Below are 21,175 nucleotides of genomic sequence, written 5' to 3'. Positions count from 1 at the left end.
RCCYTGTTTTCCTCYCTTTTTTCCTCTTTTTCTCCCTCCCTTCTTTCTTCTCTGTTCCTCCCCCCCTTTCTTCCTTTTTTTCCCTCTTTCTTCCTTTTTTTTCTTTTGTTTTCTGTCATTTTTCTTTCATTCTTTTCTTCTTTCCTTCCTCTTATCTGTCTCTTCTCTGCCTTTTGCTCTCTCAGTCTCTTTCACTTCCTCTTTCTCTTTCTGTTTCTCTTTCTCTCTTTCCTCCCCTCTTTTTGCCTCCTCCTGAGGACCAGAGGATCCTGCCACCCTGATGCCTCTGTGCCCATTTCCCTGACATTAGACCCRTTCTCCCTGTGCTCCCCTTCCTCAAGGTCTAAAGCTCTTGCACGTGTGGAATACACGTGCTGCCCTTGTCGCATGTTCATCTGGAGATGGGCCGTCTTGGTGGGCTGCCGCAGATGGACAAGGTGGGCAGGGAGAAGATGTGTTTTTCTGGGAATGCACTGATGACACGTTGTCTATATTTAACTGCCCTAGCCATGCTCTTGTGGCTGTGCAGGTCCAAAGATACAGGCGAGACATGGTTGGAGAAGACAGTAAGAGATATTATTAGCAAGCCAGTGTCACAGGAGTCAACCTGTGGGCACAGCAGCTCCTCTGCTCAGCCTGGGCACCGTGGCGCTCCTGGCTGTGTGTCTGTGGGGTGTGAGACCCTTTGTGCCTGCTTTCTCTTTGCCCTGTCTTGGGCCACCCTCTGCAAGCCAGAGCTGCCCTGGCACTGCCACCTGCAGCAGCAAGGAAAGAAGGAAGGAAGGAAGGAGGGAAGAAAAGAAGGAAGAGAGGAAGGAAGGAAGGAAGAAAAGAAGGAAGAGAGGAAGGAAGGAAGGAAGGAAGGAAGGAAGGAAGGAAGGAAGGAAGGAAGGAAGGAAGGAAGGTCTCCTTTGCTTCTGTGCCAACCAGCCTGGCAACCCCCCAAAGCCAGACCTTCCTCACAGGTAGGAGCAGTCCCTGATGCCCAGGCTCCAGCGTGCTCAGATGCCATCATCTAGAAGCCCCTTGTTGCCTGCTGCCCCTCTTGGGTACGATTTGAAGCATGAAGGAATGATGAGAAACCTCATGGTCAACTGGGTGCTGTGACTAGAAGCTCCAGTTGGCGTCACGGCTGYTCACGACTCGGCATCGCTTGTCCCGTTTTCCGTCCCGCTGTTCCCGGGAAAGGACAGGCAGCTGGAACAGGCTGGAGCTACTCAGCGGCTATGGATTCTCCACCAGACAGAGCAAAAAGCAGCGTAAGAGGCAGCAGGCCCAGTCCTGCCCCCTGGATACCTGGGACATGTTGTTCTCTCCAAGCAGATAGGGACAATCAATAACAGAGAGAGGCAGCCTGGAAGGAAGCCTGGTGTCTAGCGACCTTCAGGAGCTGGGTTACTGGAGCAAGCTCAGGCGTTTTTTGGCAGTGGCATGAGGAATGCTTTGTCAGGAGCGAGTACAGAGCAAACAYTGCTGCTGGACACACACGGCTGGGTGCAGGAGTGCAGGCCCCGTGGACTGGCAGCCCTCCTYGTGCATCCGCTGGACACGCGGGAAGCCCTGCAGTCCTTCCCRCCTCCCAGCAGCTCCGTCCACACGGATGCTGCTGCGAGAGTTCCCGCGCGTACACGTAAGCAAACACCGAGCACCTCCGTCGGGAGCTCGCGAGATAACAGCTCTCTCACGGACACCCAGATTTGGGTGCTCGTTGCCCAAATAACAGCGCGCGCAGACGGGCAGGACGTCATGCACATGTGCACGCTGGTGCAGCAGGCCAGCTAGGACCGTGGAATAACCCTGAGCACTTACGTAACGAGCTGCGTTTGCAAACCGCTGCACAAACACGACCCGCTCACCAAGAACACAACATATCTCAGCAAGATCCTGATAGGGCAAAAACCCCACAGCTCCTGGACAGAGTTTGCTGAGAGCTTTCSGGTTTCGTGACGTGGCAAGGGAAAATGTTCGCATTTGGGCAAGCCAAGTCCTTGCAGAGCTCCAGCATTTKGGTTCAAGCTTTGCATAACAGCCTGGAAGGTTCAAACTGGCCTTCGAAGCTTGTTTGTGTCCTGCAGGAGGTTCTGGCTCTTTTGGAACTTGTTGAGGATGGAATGAAGCTCGGGACTTTGCAGTTTTCCAGGCARGGAAGCGCTGTGGGGCCACACACAATATCAACACAACTGCCTGCCCCAGCTTCCCTGGAAGGACAGAGCCCGAGGACAGCTCCASTGGCACAAGACAGTTGTTTTAAGATTAGAAATCGTAGGATCTTGGAAGCTTAGTCCCTGGTTGAGCTCTTATTTACTGCCCGATTAAGATACAGGGCATTTCTTTCACTTGCTGCCCAGAGAGCTTTCATGTCACTAAGAGAGCTGTGGTGAATGATTCAGGATCTATTTTATGCTGTGTCTTCTCTCCTGTGGACAAGGGTAGCTCTGRTCTTGCTGGAGAAGCTCTAGCCACAGAAATTTTGGGAATTTTTGCTGGAACTGCTTGGTAGAACTGGCAAAAACCTTGTTCCTTGTGCTTTCCTCACCCCTTTTGGACCATCTAGGGGGCAGGTCCCTATCCCATACCCATGAATGTGACACCCATTGATCCCAGCTCTGCCAGCCCCTTTGGATAGCTCCTGTCCAACAGCTGCCCAACGCCTCTTTGTGCATCTCCAGACCTTGCTCAGGAAGTCCGGATATCCAGACATCTCAGCACCCATCGACATGGCATCTCCAGCCCTATAGCTTTTTCCCCTTCCACTGGGCATATGAAACCCAGGGCAGATTGCTCGTTCCAGCCATTTGAAAGTGTTTGCAGCAAAGATCTGCCTAGAAAAAAAGCTAAAAATAGCCTATGCTGGAGGAAAAAAGTGACTCTGTTGCTCAGAGAAAAAAAAAGCATAGCTGGTTGCCGCCTGGCAAAAAAGAGAGAGGAACTGCTGGTTAAAAATAACGTCTGCTCACAGGGAGCCAGCCCAGGCCACTGAGTTCCCAGCTCTGGTGCAGGCAGCCTACGTCCGCGGGGCGATCACGCTCGTGAGAACTGCGCTCCTGCACCGCGTCTGAAWAATAAACCCCGCTGCGCTCCCATCTGGGACAACACGGTGACGGGGAGACCCGTCCAAGTGTCAGCTGGACACTTTTCATCCTCGTGGGGAGAGCTGCCCACGCTGCGGTGCCTCYGGAGCGGCCAGCAGCGTGGCTCCGGCTCCCCCATTCCTGCCTGGCTGCCTGCGGATGTTCTCCTGGGTGTGCTGGGAGCCCCTCCGGGCCGTGCCCACATCAGCACGGCCAGCCAGCACCAGGATGTGGCTGCGTGTCTCAGGATGGACCTTTCTGTCTGTTAGCAGCTGCTGCATGGCCCTTGGGTTGGTGCTGCTTAAGCCACAGGCACAAGGGTGACCGCATGCAGCAGGATGGAGCTGTAGTTTGGATGGTATGGAGCTGGATGGATGGTATGGAGCTGTAGTTTGGATGGTAAATGCCCCATTTCCAGTAGGGGCAGAAAACACCTCAGTACGGCCAAGGGAGCAGAGATCTGGGGAGATGTTTGACCTGCTGGGTCCCAGTGTCAATGCTGACTCCAACACGACTCAAGCAGTTCGTCACTCCTATGATGAGCCTCTTTCTGAGCTTGCAGGCAGAAACCTGGGTGGCTCTTCCCATCAAGGACAGTTTGCAGCGCTGTTCACGTCAGCCTGGAGCCCAACAGCTTCCCAGGCGCTACCGTAGGCGTTTGCTCTTCAAAGGAACCTTACATCTAGGAACAGAAGTAGTGAAGAGACCGCCAAGAGGAAGAAACAGACTCCACAGGAGGCTGAGCTCAGTGCTTTTAAATCCTATCAGCTGGGTTATCATCTCTTACAYTGGCTCTTATCTCCTTGCTAGGGAGTCCTGAGGTGCTGGTGGAAGTCACAAGCAAGCAGATAGCGGCGTGTGGTTTCTGCTGCTCTGGGCCTGGAGCATGCAAAAGCAGATGGTGGTGCCTCTCTTGGCACGGGAGAATGCAAAACAGAGCTGGAGCCTGGGTTTGGCCCCAGAGATGAAGGATGAACTGGCYGTATGAACCTGAGGCCATACGAAAGCTCACAAGGGTGTTGAGGCTTTGCTGCTCTCTCTGACCTTACCTCTATTCCCTCTCATACTTGACATGGAACTGTTGAGGTGGTGCCAGCTATCACAGACATAGCCTGGGCAGTTTTCTAGGACACCCATCCTAGGTGAAGGCAAACCACATGGTTTTCCTGGAACCATCCCCCACCTTCTAAAATCCTGCTAGGATGCATCCCACCCCATTCCCGCTGTTGCCTGATCAATCCAACCCCATGAGCTCCAAGAGCCCTGTGGCTCTTCCTTAGTGGGTTTCCTCAGTCCCTGTCAATGGGAGAAGTTTGTGGTCAGCATAGAGGATGCAGAAGATGCTGGATACCTTATTGAGATGTTGAGCATTAGTGTTGGGTCAGCAGTGGGGCAGTTTTCAGGATGGTGATTTCACAGGTTTGTGAGCCTTGGAGGAATGAGGAGGGCTTGAAAATGTGGACCGGCTTTCTTGGACCAAACGGGTTGCTTCTTGCCAGGCCATAGACTCTCCATGGAGCATCTGTGGGGCTAGCACACTGTCACTGGGTGCCTCCTACCTAGGTCATTATCCCTTCCGCATCTCGCCTCGTGCTYGGTGACCACAGCCTGAGTCAGTGCATGATGCCTGGTCATGCTGTGGCAGTCACCCTATCCAACACAGCCCTTCAGCCCCAGAGCCCAACACTCTCACGTCACCCTAGCCACCAAGCACAGAGCTTGATAGCGGGTTAATCCCAGGAGGTGGCAAAGCTTCCTTGTGCCTTYGGGCTCCCTGGCAGCCCTGCGGACCTGGTTGTGGGAGAAGGGCCTCAACCCAGTGCCAGCCAGAGGTGTGGGCAGAGCTCTGGAGATTGCCTGGGCGCCGGTGCCCACCACCGGCACAGCACAGCGACGCTACTGGGTTGGGAATGGTGCTAATTKACGCCTTGCTTCTTCCCCAGCGTCCCAGGGGCGCTGCCCTGGCCTGAGCAGCAGCAGTGCCACCCTCAGCACTGCTGAGCGCCTGTCCAGGAGATGGCAGCAGCCCCTCACCGTGGTTCAAGGCCTGGGGCACAGGGCTGTACCCCCTCCCTACAAGCAAGCGGTCCTACTGATCCTGCTCCGCTCTACCCCGGCTTCCTCTTCCTTGGTGCAAGGAGGCTGCAGGGACGAGAGGACGGAGCTCCCTGCAGTGCAGCTGGTGCTCCTGGCCATGGAGCAAGCCAGCTCAGGGCGGAGGACCTGCACGGGGTTTCGGTGGGACACTGTGCGAGGAGGACGCAGGGGACCCTAGGGCACACAYGGAGAGGCTCTCGGCAGGGAGGCCCTCCAAGCAGGCACAGCTGGGCTGCGCTCTGTCTAAGCAGGGAGCCCTGCAAGGCGCTGCGGTTTGAGGCAGCAGCAGCATGCGCRAGTCAGAAAGAACAAACTGTTCGGCTGCCAGCCCTTCCAGCTTCTGCTTTCGAAGTTATCTAACAGCCCAAACAAACACGGAGAGCCCTGGCCTGGCGGCAGCTGGCCRGCCCAGCCCAGCCCGCGCAGGGCAGGCACAGCCTGTCCCATTTCTGCAGCTGTGCTGAGCTTGCAGTGCGGGGTCACCGCTTACAGCGGGTCCCAACGGGGCTTTGCGCCCCCGTTGCCCAGCTCCAGATCCACTGCAAGCCCCACTTGGCACAGTTCAAGTACAGCATGGCAACAATTCCTCTCCGCCTCACCCTTGCCAGTCTGCAGCCCCTGCACCCAGACCTCTACCTCTGCTCCTGACTTTGAGTTGCCTGCTCCATCCCACCTGTACTGCAAGGATTCAGTGAGAAATCCTTGCACCATTGCTCTTCTCCTAGCTGCAATGCATATCTGGGGTTTGGCTAGAAGGGGAAAGCTGCAGAACCCAGCCCTCCTGATCCTGTCTTGCCCTGACCTCTGCTCTTTGGTTCTCTGCAGCTCCCGCAGGTTAACGCTCGCTCTGTGGAGCTGTTTGTGAAGCTGTGTTGGAGCAGATAACGTGATGGGTCYGTGCCTGTCCAGTGATGACGAGACAGCCCTTTAAAAGCTACCCTATCCCTGCAGAACGGATTAATCAAGACGTCTTGGGAGGATGTCCTTGTGCTTTTTGGCTTCAAACAAGATTGCACTGTGAGTCTGGCCACTAGTGAATGGCTCTGGGCTGCCAAACTAATCCCTACATATCAGAAAGTAACTAGTAGGGTGGCATACGTGGTGCATGGACGTGCAGTGGGCAGACTGTGCGAAGCAGGGGAGCTCCGATCCACCAAGCTTGGGTGCTTGGCCTACCTGTGTGACACTTCTGTGTGACACTTCTGTGTCACTTCTACCCGGTAGACCTTCACAGGTCTACCTGTGCCACACTTCTGGAGCACAGGAGAGCCTGGAGCGCAGCGGTCCCAGCAGGGCAGCCCTCTGGGCCCCAGCTGGCAGCAGAAAAGGGAAGCTGCGGCTTGTACCCGGGCTCTGAAAAACAAGGTTGAATTGCACTATCTTGTCACAAGTGCTGAATTCACACGCGGGGGGTGAGGGTGGGAGGGGGAAGTGGGAAAGGGGTGGAGAGCAGTTATGTAAAGTGAGTCCTCCAGCCTTCCTTCCTGCTGCCGCCCGGGCTGAGGGTATATAAGCAGTGGAGCTATAATTATCTGGCGATGGAGAGCGGCAGAGCCYGCCTGGGCTCCCGGCTGCCCCAGGCACTGCTTGGGGCGGGCGGACTCAGCGCTCGCCCGGGTGAGGGCCGGCCGGGGGGCAAGGCACCCCAATGGGCTGCACTGCCCACCACCTGCCTCCCTGCCCTGGGAAAACGGGGCAATGGAGAGATCCCCAAGGAGGAAATGGAGACTGGAGCCGAGGAAATGTCTCCACAAAGAGAATTGGAGGCTGATTCCCCATGGGGCTGGATAGTGCAGGCCTGGCGGGACCAGGGCTCATCTTGACCATTGGGTTTCCCATTCCAAAATAGCCCCCATTTGTGGAAGGATGGTACGAGAAGACAGCTGCTTCTGCATTCTTTTGTTGTTGTCTGTTTGTTTGCATTTCGGTGTGTCTTGGGAATCCTTCTGTTTCTGTTCCTGAGCAACCAGCGCTCGTAACAGGTGCCTGCTGGGGAAYTGAAGGGAAGCACCAGAGGTCCCATGTCCCAGTGTGAACCCTGGCTCCAGCACTGAGTTTAGCAGTTCATTGCTAACGCAGGCAGCCCTTGGTAAGCAAGCCCTGAACTGCCAGTGCCCCAAGCAGCCAAGTGGGTTCCTGTGAGCTGCCCAACAGCCTTGGCACTTCACCTCTGCCTTGGGAACCTTGGGCCATGGTGCCCAGTTCTTTCAGAGCAGGTGCATGCCCAAGGACTTTCCAAATGCTGCACAGGTACTGCTTGGCACACACCGGTCAGCCAAGACCCCGGACTTCCAGTAACCAGGCTGGGTGGCACTGGGTGCAGGCCCAGGTAGATGCCAGCTCCTGCTTACCTCCTGTAGCACTTGGAGATATCTGGCTTGCTTCCCAAGGAGCACCTCTTTCCCCAGGGGACATCAGCATGCATTCTCCCAGAGTGAGAGAGGAGAAGCAGGACATGCTGCAAGGCTACACACTACTGCATGGCTGGGACGGGCAGAGGCAGTTTTGGCTGCTGCTTTGGAAGTGCCAGTTTGGTAGCAAGACGGGGCAGAGAGGGAAGGACCGACTTGAGTTTGGAGATGGTCACCTGCTGCTGGTGAGGTGTGAAGAAAACCTGCCTGTGAGGGAACCAACAGCAGCGTATGTGAGCTGCAGAAAGAGGCTTCTCCATACACCTCTCAGGAGCAGCCTGCCTTCCACACTGCTGCCTGCAAGAGGTCCGGGGGCCGGTGTGGGTGATAGCCGTGTGCCTTTGGAAGACCACGGCTGCTCTCCGCTTCCTCTCTGCGCCCACGTGTAGGTCATATGGGGCCAGGCTGGACTGAGAGAGCTCTGGAGTTTAGACTGGAATTTCTGGAGTGAACGGAAAAAAGTGAGCTGAGAATGAGGAACTAAAACATGGCACATTGCAGAAGGCTCAGGACAAGGGCTGATTGCAGGGTGTGGAAAGCACTTAGTTTTACCCTGTGCTTAAAATTTTCGGCTTCTTCAGCCTCCTTGGTCTCAGCTGAACATAGTGTTCGCTTTCACTCCTTTGCCTGGCCGCCAAAACAGGCTAACGCTGGGAATTTTCCATGTCCAAAACAACCAAAAACAAAAACAAAAGACACACATAAGAAAGCAATATTCAGCTTTGGAAGGAAAGAAGGAATCCATCATTTCCTACCCAAAAAAACAATCCACACTCAGGGGAGAAAAATGAAAACAACCACCTGAAAAAGCAGAATTGGTCACAAGGGTTCCGGGTCCTGGCTGCTCGACTGGAGCTGCTGGCTTGGGATGGGGGATGTCTCCAATGACTCCGTGAAGCCCAGTGGCAGGTTGGTCCCGGGTAGATGTGCTGGGCTGTTTTAGGGCACTTTGGAAGAGCTCCTCAGTTCACAACCAAGTCAAGCTCTTGGAGAGTCCCAGCTTGACATCCCAGCCTGAGGAGGTGTCAGCCTGTGGCTCCAACTGCCAGATTAGACATGGGYATCTTGCTTCATTTGATCACCAAGTTGTGCTTCCTGCTGTCACCCTTGATGGTTTGAGCCTGCTCTGTGCACTCAGGAGTTGGAGTCTCTGCCCTTTAGCTAGTGGGTCCCACCCTCACATGCTGACTTAAGCCATTCATATCTGATGGGATTCAGCTTAATCCCAGTGCTGTTGCACATGGACTCCTTGCTTTCTCCCAGGTGTCAGGTGTGCTCAGGAAGTTTGTCACGTTTCCCTGTCCCCATGTTACTTCCAGCCTGCTTGGCTCTGGCTGAGAACAACCCCGAGTTAGGGACAGCACTGAGCTCTGTGTACTCAGTTTCTCGGAGCAACCCAATGACATGCTTCATGACAGAAACCACTGTTCAGTAGAGACCCCCTCCTCTTGCAAGAGTGAGGAGGGGACAACTACCCACAGAGACCTCTGTTTGGAATAGGAATGACTGGCATGGATTTAAGGACAGGCATGGCCATCTGAGTAGGCAGATGAGCCAGAGATACAGGGAGGTCTAATGCAAATAGSATTTCCAATGCTTTTATCTCCCTCTCTCCCTTGTGCCGTGTTGGATAGGTGACTTAATGCACTGGCTTTTAACAGTACTAGAAAGCTACGGTGTCGTCCTGGCTCCTCTCCAGCTCGCAAGGCCGTGTCACTCCTTGCCACCTGGGAGGGCACCGCAGGTTGCTGCTAAATGCTGTGGGGAGGCCATCACCTAGAGTGCTGTCTCACCTGCCCTGCTCCTCCTCTCCCCCAAGGGAAGGCGAACCCAGCATTAACTGTTCCTTAGCACGGTCTGGTTGTTTACTCAGTGGGGCTCCCACTCCAAAGCGCTTTGCTGATGAAAGACCCAGGGCTGAAACAGGCATTGGGCTGATGAAAGACACAGYCAAAGTTGCCAGCAGAGCAAGTTATCTGTGCCCTTACATCAGGCTCCCGGGTTTCATCATGGAGAAAGGCATGGTCAGCACCCTATGCTCTGTAAAGTTGTCATTTGTGTCATGGATCTACTTCCTTTTCCAAAAACAGATGAAGGAGCTGCTGTGGGACTCTGGTCCACTTGGGAATATCTGGAGTGGAGCTGCAAAATGAGGGACTTCTACACAGACCACCTTAAAAACAGGTAATTTTCTCTTGTTCTCTTCTACCCTTGGATGCCCTGGAGACAGTCAGTGAGTGGGGAAGGGCTTTTGGCCTAGCTCTGGTGCAGGACATGCAGCTGGAAGGAGCAAGGCGGGAGCAGGAGGGCTCTGGACACTGTATGGAGGCCAGCAAGTCCTTGCGCGTCTGAGGATCCACTTTTCAGGCAAAGGCAACATCCTGCATCACGAGCACCAGTGCACATGTCCAGACGGACACCTGCCCACATGCTTTCCACACCTTGCTGTTSACCAAGTGTTTATCTTCCAGGGGTGCAAGCAGAAGGTGAAACTCTCCCATTGCAGTATTGTAATCCTGAAATCACCCCTGGAGACACTCTTCCAGACTGTGCTTTGCAAACTGACTCATGATTTGGGAATAAAATCACTTTTATTTTGGAACATGACGTGCCCAGAGGGTGCGCTTGTGAAGCCGCTCTGGTGGCGAGCTTTCCCTGTCGACAGGCCCGGCAGTTATAAAACATCCCCGAAAGGGAAGCGGAGGGTGTTGACAGGCTGCCGAGTGAGCAGGGGTGCACGGGGCGAGCAGATGACCAGACAGCACAGTTGTGCTGGGCTCTCTGCGTGCCCGCGAGCTGGAGGCCCAGCTGTGCGCTCCCACCAGGCTTCCTCCGACAGGATGAGCTGACCTGGATGTTACATAAATCTCCTTGCAGGGTGACAAGATGACGCACGAGCCACGGAGCACCATGCTGACCACAGTCTTGACTCTCCAGCAGGGATGGGACTAATTTTTTCAGCATTTGGCTTGGGCTGTGTGAGGAGGATGCAAGGACCACTGCTTTGGCATATGCCAAGCTGCTCTGCACAGCTGATCCTAAGCAAGGACCATGCATGGAGAGGGTATCTAATGCAATCCAGAGCTGCAGGAGGGTTATTGATCCCAGGTGTTGAGCATTTGTCCTCTCCCATTTCCCATTAAGATAGCATTTTCTCTGCTTTGCCTCCTGTTTGTGAGGGAAGCACTGGCTCTGGAGCAGTGGATTGGATTTGGGACTCTCAGTGCTGGTAACCCCTATGCTCAGAGGTCTTTGTGGGATACCCTGGATGCAYTTTACCATCCAGGGAACCGCTTCACTGGGAGCCTGCGTGGCAGTTGTCTGGGGCGGTGTGAGGGCCAATGAATGGTCTTGCCAGGGGGAGCCCAGGAGATGTTGTACAGTCATTGTGTGACTGTGCTGGCATCGACTTCATGCAATTTGTTGCCCATTTGGGGAGAGAAGCCTCCTTGGGGACAGACCATCCCCTTGAAAMCATCCTCCATGTGGTGTGGCAGGTCCTGCAGTGCTTACACGCTCCTCTTTTCCCCCATCCCATGCCTGCATCCATCGCGAAGCCTGTAAGGCCAGGCTGTGGGGTGAGCTGCTTGAGACCCGGCCTCCTTGGCTGCCTTGCTTTCACTTACTGGTTATTTTCTCACAGCGCAAACAGATCTGGACTGACTTGTGGGATCTGTTTTCTTCCTTGGGCAGGGAGTTGTGCCAGGAAAACAAAGCTTCTTCCCTATCCCTCCTCTTTCTAATTGTTTCCGTACGGCTCTAATTTCGCCATGTCCTGGAGCAGGATTGGTTTCCCTCCTTATATAATGTTGAAAACAAGGGGTTTGGCACTGGTTGTTGGCTGGAGAGCACGTCCACCCTATGATGCCTCTGGAGCATGCACCAGCTTCCAGGATTGGCTTTTTTAGATACCTGAGACATGTGGACCCTCTCAGGACCAGCCATGCTGGACCTACCTTTGCCTTGCAGTTGGAGAACTAGCTGTGCTGCTTGCTGTGCCTACAACATGTGTTCCCCAGTACCATTGGGAGGGAGTGGAAGACCAGAAACCACACAAGTTCATGCTGTGAAAATCCCAGCTGAGCTGGAAGGCAATATCTTGGACACAAAGACAAGAGACTGCATTCAGATAGGCTTTGGCTTGGGCTTAGTCGTGGGGTGGCCAGCAGGGCTGTAACACTACAGCAGACCCATGAGTAAGACATACGGCATCTTCTGGGCTGCGTGCTGGGGCCTTTCACTGAGATGTGCTTTTCCTGAGCCTTGTCCTGAACCCTACAGCTTCTGGAGTAAGTGTCACYGTGCTGGCCAACTCCTGCTGTCATTGTCCTCCAAGAAGCTGTGCAGTGTTGCCCTTCAACCCCCAAAATGCAGTCCCCACATAGGGTGTGTGCAGCACAGCAGCATGCTCTGCTCTGCTTCAGCCCAGGCAAATGGCAAGTCCTGCTGCTGAGCATCCAGATTTCAGCTGGATTGGGAGCTTCTGAAGTAGATGCCAACAGACACCTACTCAGTGACCGGCAGGAAGGTGGGACGTGCCAGGCCTGTGGAAGCAAGGTCACTGAAGCTCATTCCTAAGGCAGAAGCGGTAGAGTAGACACCAGCCTAGCCTTGTTTCCAGCAATGCTGAGGGCAAGGGCAGGTGGCCACTGTGCCAATGGCTTGACTGCAGCAACCACATCTCCGCGTCGCCTCTCCTCAGGCTGTACCTCTAAAAAGGGCCTATGTTGTGTTCYTGCCTCCCTCCTTCCACCCTGCCAGCCACCAGGACCTGGCAGCCTGACGCTTCTGTGGTCACATCTGCAGCCTCTTCCCTTGGATGATGACTCCTGCATGGTGGTTTGTGCATCAGCAGCCCGGCCTGGCCTGGCGTCAGCCTACCCAGAGGGTTGGGACTCGGGCTTAGCGTGCAGACAGTGCTGGCTCGGCTAAGCAGAGCGGCAGTGCCACGCGTGGCCCCAGGCACATACTGTACTGTTTGCAAACAGGAGCTTTACTGGCATGCGAGKGCTGCTGCCTCCTGCCTTCACCCTCTGGGCCAGGGAGGAGGGAGGTGGCCCTGCCTGCCTGCTCCCTGTATCTGCGCCCTGCATTCAGCCCTCCTGTATGCCAGGCTTGGACCTGGGGAAGGTCCAAGCTCCAGGAGCTGGCATCACACATGCCAGTCATGGGGTTCACCTGTACCCAGCACGGCTGCTGTCTGAGGTTGTCTAGTGGTTGCTCCTGACTAGCATGGATGCAAAGAGAAACAGCTCTCCTTTCCTGGGTGATGAAGAGGGGATGTTGCAGAAGACATCGCACTGCTCACAGGCTGAGTCCTGGAGTCCTGAGTGCCAACACTCCTCTGGCAACAGCCCTGGGAGCCCCTCTGTGTGCCACAGGCTGCAGGACTGGAAGGCTCTTGAGGTCCAACCCCTTCAGCAGACTTTCCTGATGCCAGAGCAGATGGGAGCCGGTTGAGTTGGACTGTGTGATCACAGGACACACAGTGTGAAGTCTGACCCAGCACGGTGGAGTGGAGCTCCTGCACCCCCTCTCAGGAGCCAATGAGACCCCAAATGCTCCCAGCCTGGGGATCTGAATCCCCAGGGAACCAAGCGGGCCTGAGTGCCTGCGAGCATGGGGGATGTGTGCTGCTTGCAGCTGGGGTGACTCAGCTGGTGCTTCTTTTTTCCCTGCCATCGCATTCTGCTTGGAGGTGCCAGGCTGCCTGTGGGATSGAAAGGCTGTTCCTGGGTGCAGTTTATGTGCCCATGAAGTGTGTGTCCCACCAGCTTTCAAGGGATGGAGTGTTGGGCTGGAGCAGAGTTTTTGGGCTGGAGCAGAGATTTGGGGACGCAGAAAAGATTCAAAAGCAGYCAGGTCCAGACCTCAGCCTCTGGGTACCATCCGCAAGGCCAAACMATGCTGAGTGGCCCATGGGAGGTAAATCAGTGCTCCCAGCACCTACCAAGCACCGGGACCTCCATGCAGACCTTAGCTGGTGGAGTCTACGATGACCTGGCTCCAGCGGCATCGAGCTCCATGACCTGGGCCATGCTGCACAAGGGGGACACATTGGTAGCAGCAATAGATTGCGGAGAGTGGAGAGACTGCTCGGTGGTGGCTGATTCACAAAGGCCTTTCTGTCTGTGGAGGACTCGCACTGCTTTTGTCCCCCGTCCTAGTTTCAATGCCGGCTACACACAGTGCCCTTGTTTCTAGGTCAGTGAAGTGGGCCTTTGTATGCCAACAAATGTCGTTCTCTGCAGCCACAGGGTCTTTCCCTCTCTCCGCAGATCACGCTGCTTTGTTTGCACTGGTTTTGACTGGAGCATAAAATATCTTCTCACGTGCATCTGTCCTCCTGGCAGTGCTGCCAGGCTGGCACAGCCAGGCGGGGAAGATGCGCTCTGCCAGGCTTGCTGTGCCCAGCAGCGCTGCTGCCTGCTCCTCCTTCAGCACCGACAGCACAACGTATTCCAGCAGTGCTGCCGAGGGCGACTGTGCTTGGAGGGACTGATGCCCTGGGAGGAGGCTGGTAGCTCAGGGGCGCCCTCAGGACCCTGGCATAGAGGGAAGGGCAGAGCACGGAGATGCTGGAAGGACTTTGCCATCCGACACTCCAAGCTATAATTAGAGTCTGTTCACAAGGAGCCAACTGTCCTGTTGAGAGGTTGCCTGACCTCAGTAGGAATTAAACCATCTTCCAGGAAGAGAAGGTGGYGAGTGCAAGAACAATGCCTTGCAGGAATGGTCAGGGCCAGGACAAGGCCAGGAATGTCTTAAGCATCCTGGCTGCRGAAGTGATGGGGAGAGATGCAGGACCTATTAACAGACCTGCCGATCCTCAGCAAACAGCTACAGGGCAAAGATCTCCATCTCACTCCATGGATAGGRTGGTGGGGTCCAGGAAGCCTTCATCTACCCAGAGATGTGATGGAGAAGGTGTCACAGGTACTGGTAGTTYCAGAGCCACGGCTGACTAGAGACTCCCTGTGTGCTTTTCCCAGAGAGTATCAGCCCCAGGGGTCTTTGAAGGCARACTTGGCTTTCCCAAGTGAGGACTTGTCCCTCACCAACAAGGGCAAAGCTGCTCACAGCCCTGCCRGCTGCCCCTGCTCTTGCTCAGCAGTTGTCTCGCCAGCAGTGCTGTCTTGTCAAGAGATCCAGCAGCATCTCGAGGCTGGAATTACACTTGGCATTTTGGTAAGCAAACAAGACCAGATGCAATCAGAAATCATGCAATCAGCAAGAGAGAGACTAGAGGAGAAGGTTTGGGAGGAAGTCAAGATAGAGATTGTACCAAGTTRCAGACTGAGAGTTGTGAGCAAAGGAACTGGACCATTTATTGCGCATCTTATTTTTGCTGTGATCAAAGACAAGGATCCAAGGACTCGCTTGGAGGTAAGGAATTAACCAGAATTGTTGCTCTGGTAGGTTGTGTGCATTCATGCACGTGTGCTGGATCCCAGGGGATTCGCACACCCAAGTGCTAGCATGTGTTTGCATGCGTGTGCACACACATGCTCTGTATGTAGCTGGATCCTAGGGGTTCCATATATCCGTGGAGGGATGCGTGTGCCTTTGTGTGCGTATGCGAGCTCTCTCCGGGCCGCTCAGTGCCTGTGGCACTGACAGTAATTGCTGCAAGACTCTTCTTTCTGCTATTGTGCCTTGACATTTTTTTCCCCCCCAAAACGCAGTGTTTCATCATTTCACACCTCAGGAATATAATTGCTCTCCCTGATTAGCTAAACTGAAACCCTGTGTGGGAGGGGGGAAGACGTGAGGAACGAGCGCCGCGCGGTCCCTCCCGGGCAGCGCTGTTTATCCTCCCCGTGTGCTTCCCGTTGCTGTGACAACGCGCACGGCCCGTTGGCTGCAATTTCAGAATTGCCCATCTGATGGAAACACACACTGAGCGTTGGAGGCACCAACGGGCTCTGCACGGCCCGGCGCTCCCGCCTTGCACGTCTCTGCGGCGTCACTGCCACCTGCGTGCAAGGGACACCATCCCCACCGGCCTGGGCTCTTTGCTGCAGCCGGTGACCTGGTGCTGGGCTGGTGGTGTCCCCGACTGTCCTTGGGTCCCTGGGGATGGCAGGAGATGCCCTGCTGCCATGGGGAGCAGGCYGTGCCTGCCTTGCCTTTTGAGAATTACCGTCAATACGAGGAAAGACTCTTTCCCGGTGTGAACTCCGTGTTATTTACCCGTGCAGTCTTCGGGATACAGGTCCTTTGCACTGCATACGTGCACCCAGGCACACCTGCCTGGGCGACTCTTCCTGTGCCCTTTTGCTCCCAGATCCTTCCTTGTCCCAGGTCCCTGTTGCTCCCCGTGAGGCTCCCAGGGCATCCCAGGCTATGGGGAAGGGTCCAGCGGCAGAGCAAACTCAGACCCCTGCAGCCCCTCCCTGGGCTCAGCCCCATCGCACCCTGAGCAGGACACCCTGCTGTCCCCAGCGACTGCTTTTTCCCTCCCCTCCTGGCTTTTTCTATGAATTTTGCCCTTATTTCAGCTAGCAAAAGCAGCCCCCCTTCCTTGCGTTCCCCCCGCACCGGCCCCACCTCTCTACAGCTCCCAGCTGTTCTTCCTCTTATTTTCAGCCCGCTCCTATCACGGAGCTAAAAATAACCAGGAATTTACAGCCGTTGACCTTGAACTCGGCCAAGCACAGCGCTCCCCCTCGGTGCTGTGTCAGCAAGAGCCTCAGAGCTCATCCCGGGTTTCCCTCGCTCCGGCTGCGCATCCCGTCCCCTGGGGACCCGCCGCTGGGCTCTGCTGCCAGAGGTGCAGCAAACCGGTCATGCAGGAGGTGCAAAATGTGCCGTGTGGGCACGAGGAGGGCCCGCTTTGGGAAGCAGGAGGAGGGCAGCGTGTGATCCCAGCCATGGGAGAGCTGAAGAGCTCAAGTCCCCAGGACGTCACAGGATTATTTTTTTCTCGGTTTTCTCCAGTCACGTATTTTTGCTGTCTCTCTAGCAGCATTTCCTTTGTGAGCGCTTGCAGCCTTGTATTTAGGAAGGTTTCCAAGCGCTCTCAATGCAATCAGGGAAGCAGGAAACTCACTATTTGTGTGCTGTTGCCTTTAAAAGGAAAACCGAGATTGCCGTGTAATCGCAGGGCTCCAGGAGCCAAGGCCTGCAGGAAAGGGAGACTTTGCAGACTCAAAGTGCCCTGTTGTTTCTTTTGGAGTTATCAGGTTGGGATATTTGCAGCTGTGTTTTGGGAGATCTGGGGCAAAAAAAATCCATGTTGAGGATGTAGTTAGGCTGACAATTTTCAGTCCTTAATCCGCAGAGTTCCTGTCTTGTTCCCTGAGGGAATATCGCTGCTGCTGGAGGGGCTGCTGGCCTGGCCTGGACGCAGCCATAGGCTCAGCTCTGCTCCATCAGTCTGGCAGTGCTTGTTCCCTTTTCAGCTACGTAGTGAACATCCACATCCACCCTCTGCCATAAAAGCAGTTTGGAGCCTGTTTCCCCCTGCTATAAGCAGGACCTAGAGCCCAGAGGCTGGCTGAGATCTGCTCCAGGTCTGTATCAGAGATGAGCTCATGTCTAGCCCTATAACACCTCTGCTCTTTGAGAAACCTGGTCAGATACTGCTGGATCTGTCCCTCAACCCCAAAGCTATGTTGTACCCCTTGCCACCGGACCCTGTTGGGTTCCTGGAAATTTGTGGTCACAAAATTCTCCCCTTCTTTTGGCTTCTTCTGTCCACCCCCATTTGTTTTATTCTCCTGGTATCCTTGCCCCCCATGCCAGGGAGATAGCGGGTGCCTGATGGAGTCACGTCCCATGTAGGTCTCTCCCTTTTGCTCGCTAGCAAAGCTCCCAGCAAGGATGTGCTACGGAGTGAGCTCCATGGCCACCAGTGTTTCTCAGCCAGAATAGGCGTCAGCAAACACCAGTTGGGATGTTTCTTGTGACTGACCTGACCTCAGCAATAGTTAYTGGCTCCAAGTAATTTGCTTCCAGTCAAACTCAGCAGAAATCAGGTAGTCAAGAAGTAAATTTAAAGAACAGCACAACAGTGCTGGAGTGACACTTTTGAGAAGTTAACTAAGTGCCCAAGAGCCTCTCTCTTGCCAACAGCAGGGAAATCAGAGGCCTATGCTGCTCGTTGCAAACACTGCCTTTCTTTACTGTGTGTGGGGGACCTGGAGCTGCTCTCTGTCTGACTCAGTCTGACTCCACTACAGCACCTGCAGACCCAGCACCATGGGACAAGGCCAGGACACTCTCCCGTTCCCTACCAGAAAGCAGACATGTTTGTGAGGGCTCCTGGAAGAGGTTGGATGTCTCCTGGCCCAAAGGGCTTCAAATTCGGTACGCAGCAAGCAGAGGACATGGAGGGTCTGAGCCTGGGTCTACCTGAATGAACTTAGACATAAAATGAGTCGGGGCTGTGGGGACCACCAGGCCCCTCCTGAAGGGGCAGAGTGAGAAAGGGCCATCAGACTGAACAGGAATGACCTGCTGCTGGCCACTTTCAAATACTGAGCTCGATGGGTATGTGGTATGATGTGATCTGACCTTCTTCTTCCTATGGTAACCCTGGTCCTGCTCTGAAGAGAAATACGGTCCAGCCAGGTCCCCGGGATCCAACCTCAGACCAGGCGAGGAAGGAGGTGCTGCACGGGGCCCTGCTTCTCATACATGTGCTCCCAGCGACAGCACAGCGTGAGGTTTTGCCCTCCCTTCCCTGCCACAAATTAGCACACAGCCTGCTTAATTGCTTCCTTGTGGGATGAGTTTGGAGAGCCTCCACCATCCGGAGAGGGAGCGCTCTGACATCATATGAGAGACACGGGCTAGCGCTGGTTGCGAAGAGGAAGCCCGTGCATCCTCGGCCAGTTGGTCACAGCACTGGACCAGTGCTCTCCTGCCCTTATTTGTCCAGCTGCGCCACTCAGCTTCCTGGTGGGACACAAACCAACGTGTGGTCAGGAGGCTGGTGAGCAGCCTCAGGCAAGGACTGATGATTTCACTGCTGTGATGCAGGGCTTGCCTCCCAGCCTCCCCGCTGTGGAGGCCCTGTGTCCGTGCTTGGAAGGCATGAATCACGCGGGCGGGGAGGGAAGCGAGCTGCGGGGGTGCCGGCGGGGCTCCCGAGCTCGCACCCGTATCAGGGAAGCCTCCTGACGTGAGCCTGGGCCTTGGCTGTGAGTCAGTGTGACATGGGCACGGAGGAGCTCAAACGGAGCTCTGTCTTTGCCTGCACAAACCTAGTGGTGCTCRGAGGCTAAGTGCGCAGCTGGGGCTGGACCTGTGGGCCAGGGATTATTTGGGAGACAGGGTGCCAGTACACAAGCATCAGGGCAGAAAATTGCCCTTCTTTGCAGTCCTGGCCATTGGCAGAGCACCCAGGAAAGAAGACTCCCTTCTCCCATTTTTTCCTCAGTTTCCCTGCCAGGGACATGGAGTCCGTCTGGAACAGCAGTAGGAGGAGGGCTGTAGCCAACACAAAGGTCAGGATTTTGCCTGGCCTGTGGGCCAGGACAGCAGGGCCAACACATACGTGAATGGGGAAGCTGTAGCTGGGAGACACGCATGTATCTTTGGGCRCCTGCTTGCTTGGCCAGGCGACCACCAGGAGCAGTTCAGCTGGGGCTGTGACAAGTGCCCCAGTGACCCACAAGGAACGGAGCACCTCTGCTTCTGGGCACACAGCCAAGAGAGAAAGGTAAGTAGCTCCTGGCCGCCGCACCACGGGGTGCCGTGCATTGCCCAGCCAGCAAGGAAGGTCCATACAGGCCAGCCGGAGGCTGCATCCTTCTCTGTGCCTCCTGGGCTGGGACACCAGCCTGGTCCAGCTGGGCAGCTGGGGCTAGCCACTTTCCGGGGCTCAGGGTGAAGGCTGGGAGGTGAGGGTATGATGGTGACCCATTACTGCCCACTCCTCTTGCTCAGTCCCACAGCATTTCTCTTACTTTCTTGTCCCCTGTTAGTGTTATCCTTTGTTCCCAGCATCCATCCCATGCCCTTGCTTACATGGAGGATGTCTAAAACAGGGGTTATAAAACTGGTCAGACTAGACAGCCTTGACTTATCTCATCCAGCTCAATCTTCTGCTAGATGCCTTCATCTATCTCCTAGAAACTCTTGCTGCTGATTTTGACTGTCCAAAAATCCCAGGCAGCCTTGAGAGGAAAGTAWCCACTTCATGGTGATGGGGGGAATTCTCACCAAGGTGCCCTGGATGAAGATCTGCAGGACAAGATTTGCCTGACACGGTATTTTCTTTAGCGGCTGCTTCATGCTGCTGCTTTATTGCTCCCAGCTCTGCTGCAGACATCCTCTCCTGGCAGTCCTTCTGATACCCATCCTTGTTTCAGCCCATTTACCCTTATGGCTGTTACCAGGGCCTGGTGGCCTGTTCCCTGCTTGGCCCAGGAAGGCCTGGAGATGGGAGCTGGAGGTTGTCCAGTGAGCTGGTTGGGAAATCCACAAGTCAGGGAGCGCAGAGAGTCACAACCATCCCCAGCTGTAAACACCGAGTAGCTCTCCAGCCCTTTTCAGGGYGTCAGGGTGTTCTGGGAAGGGTGGTGAGTGTGCAGGGAAGAGCAGCATCAGGCAACGCTGCTGTTGCTCAAGGGATGCCGCTTGTTTTCTTTTGTGGTTTGTCCTAGAGCAGAGGCTGAGCTTAGAGGAAAGGAGCCCAAGAGAAGCAGGAGTGATTCAGCAGGCTTATTAAGTTCATTTACGAGGTTATTTTTCAAATGAAGGCTGTGTGTGTGTCATGCCATCCTGGCCTGCTCTGCATCCTCTGCATCACTGAACTGCTGCCAGCTCAGCGTCTGCCAAACCTCAGCCTTTCCACAAAAACAACCTCAGTGGGCAATAAAAATGGGATAAACAGAGCAGCTGGGAGCCCAGCAGCACCAGCTCTGAAATAGATCTGCACATGAGGCGCTGAGCGGGTGCTCGATGGGGGTACCCCATTATTTATTTGCAAGCTCTGGTGCTGGCTTCAGTAGAGGAACAGTGAGTAGGGACTCATCCAGGACATTTTGAGTTGGGATTGGGGATTCTGAGCAGAGAGCTATTTTCAGAGAAAAGAAGGTGTTATCGATGCCCCGCTCCTTGTCTTGCAACATTTCAATTGCTCCATCCGGGAGTGGATAGCAAGCTTGGCGGGAACAGGGAGCCGCTGCCTCGCACAACAGACGTCTTGCTCAACATGTCACTGAGACCAGAAATGCTCTGTGAGAGAAGCACCACCAGGAGAAGTGATGGTGGCTGCAACAWGATGAGGAAGAGCCCACAGGTTTGTTTCAGTTTCCCTTGGCACCTTCTTGGGAAGTACTAGATCTCTTCCCAGAAAAATATTGTATGATCTGGGAAGACTTATTTTCTCTGTGTGCTGACCTGGACAGGGGCAGAGGGTGGCAATGCATGTGGGAGCTCATGTTAGTAGTTCTTCCATAACTGGAGTTGAACATAGTCACCCCCAAGGCCTGTAGCCTGTTGGCCTCTGGTCCATGCCTGAGTGAGGGACATTGCTTGAGGACAGCCCAAAGAATACCTTCCAAACTGCAGAAGCCAGTAATAATATTCATGCAGTTCATGTCTTCCCATTACCTCAAGGCTGTGGCTTATGGCACATTGTCT

This window comes from Nothoprocta perdicaria, unplaced genomic scaffold, assembly GCF_003342845.1.
Source record: "Nothoprocta perdicaria isolate Ctin4 unplaced genomic scaffold, notPer1 scaffold_22, whole genome shotgun sequence".
NCBI classification, from domain to species: Eukaryota; Metazoa; Chordata; class Aves; order Tinamiformes; family Tinamidae; genus Nothoprocta; species Nothoprocta perdicaria.
This window is presented reverse-complemented; position numbering follows the sequence as displayed.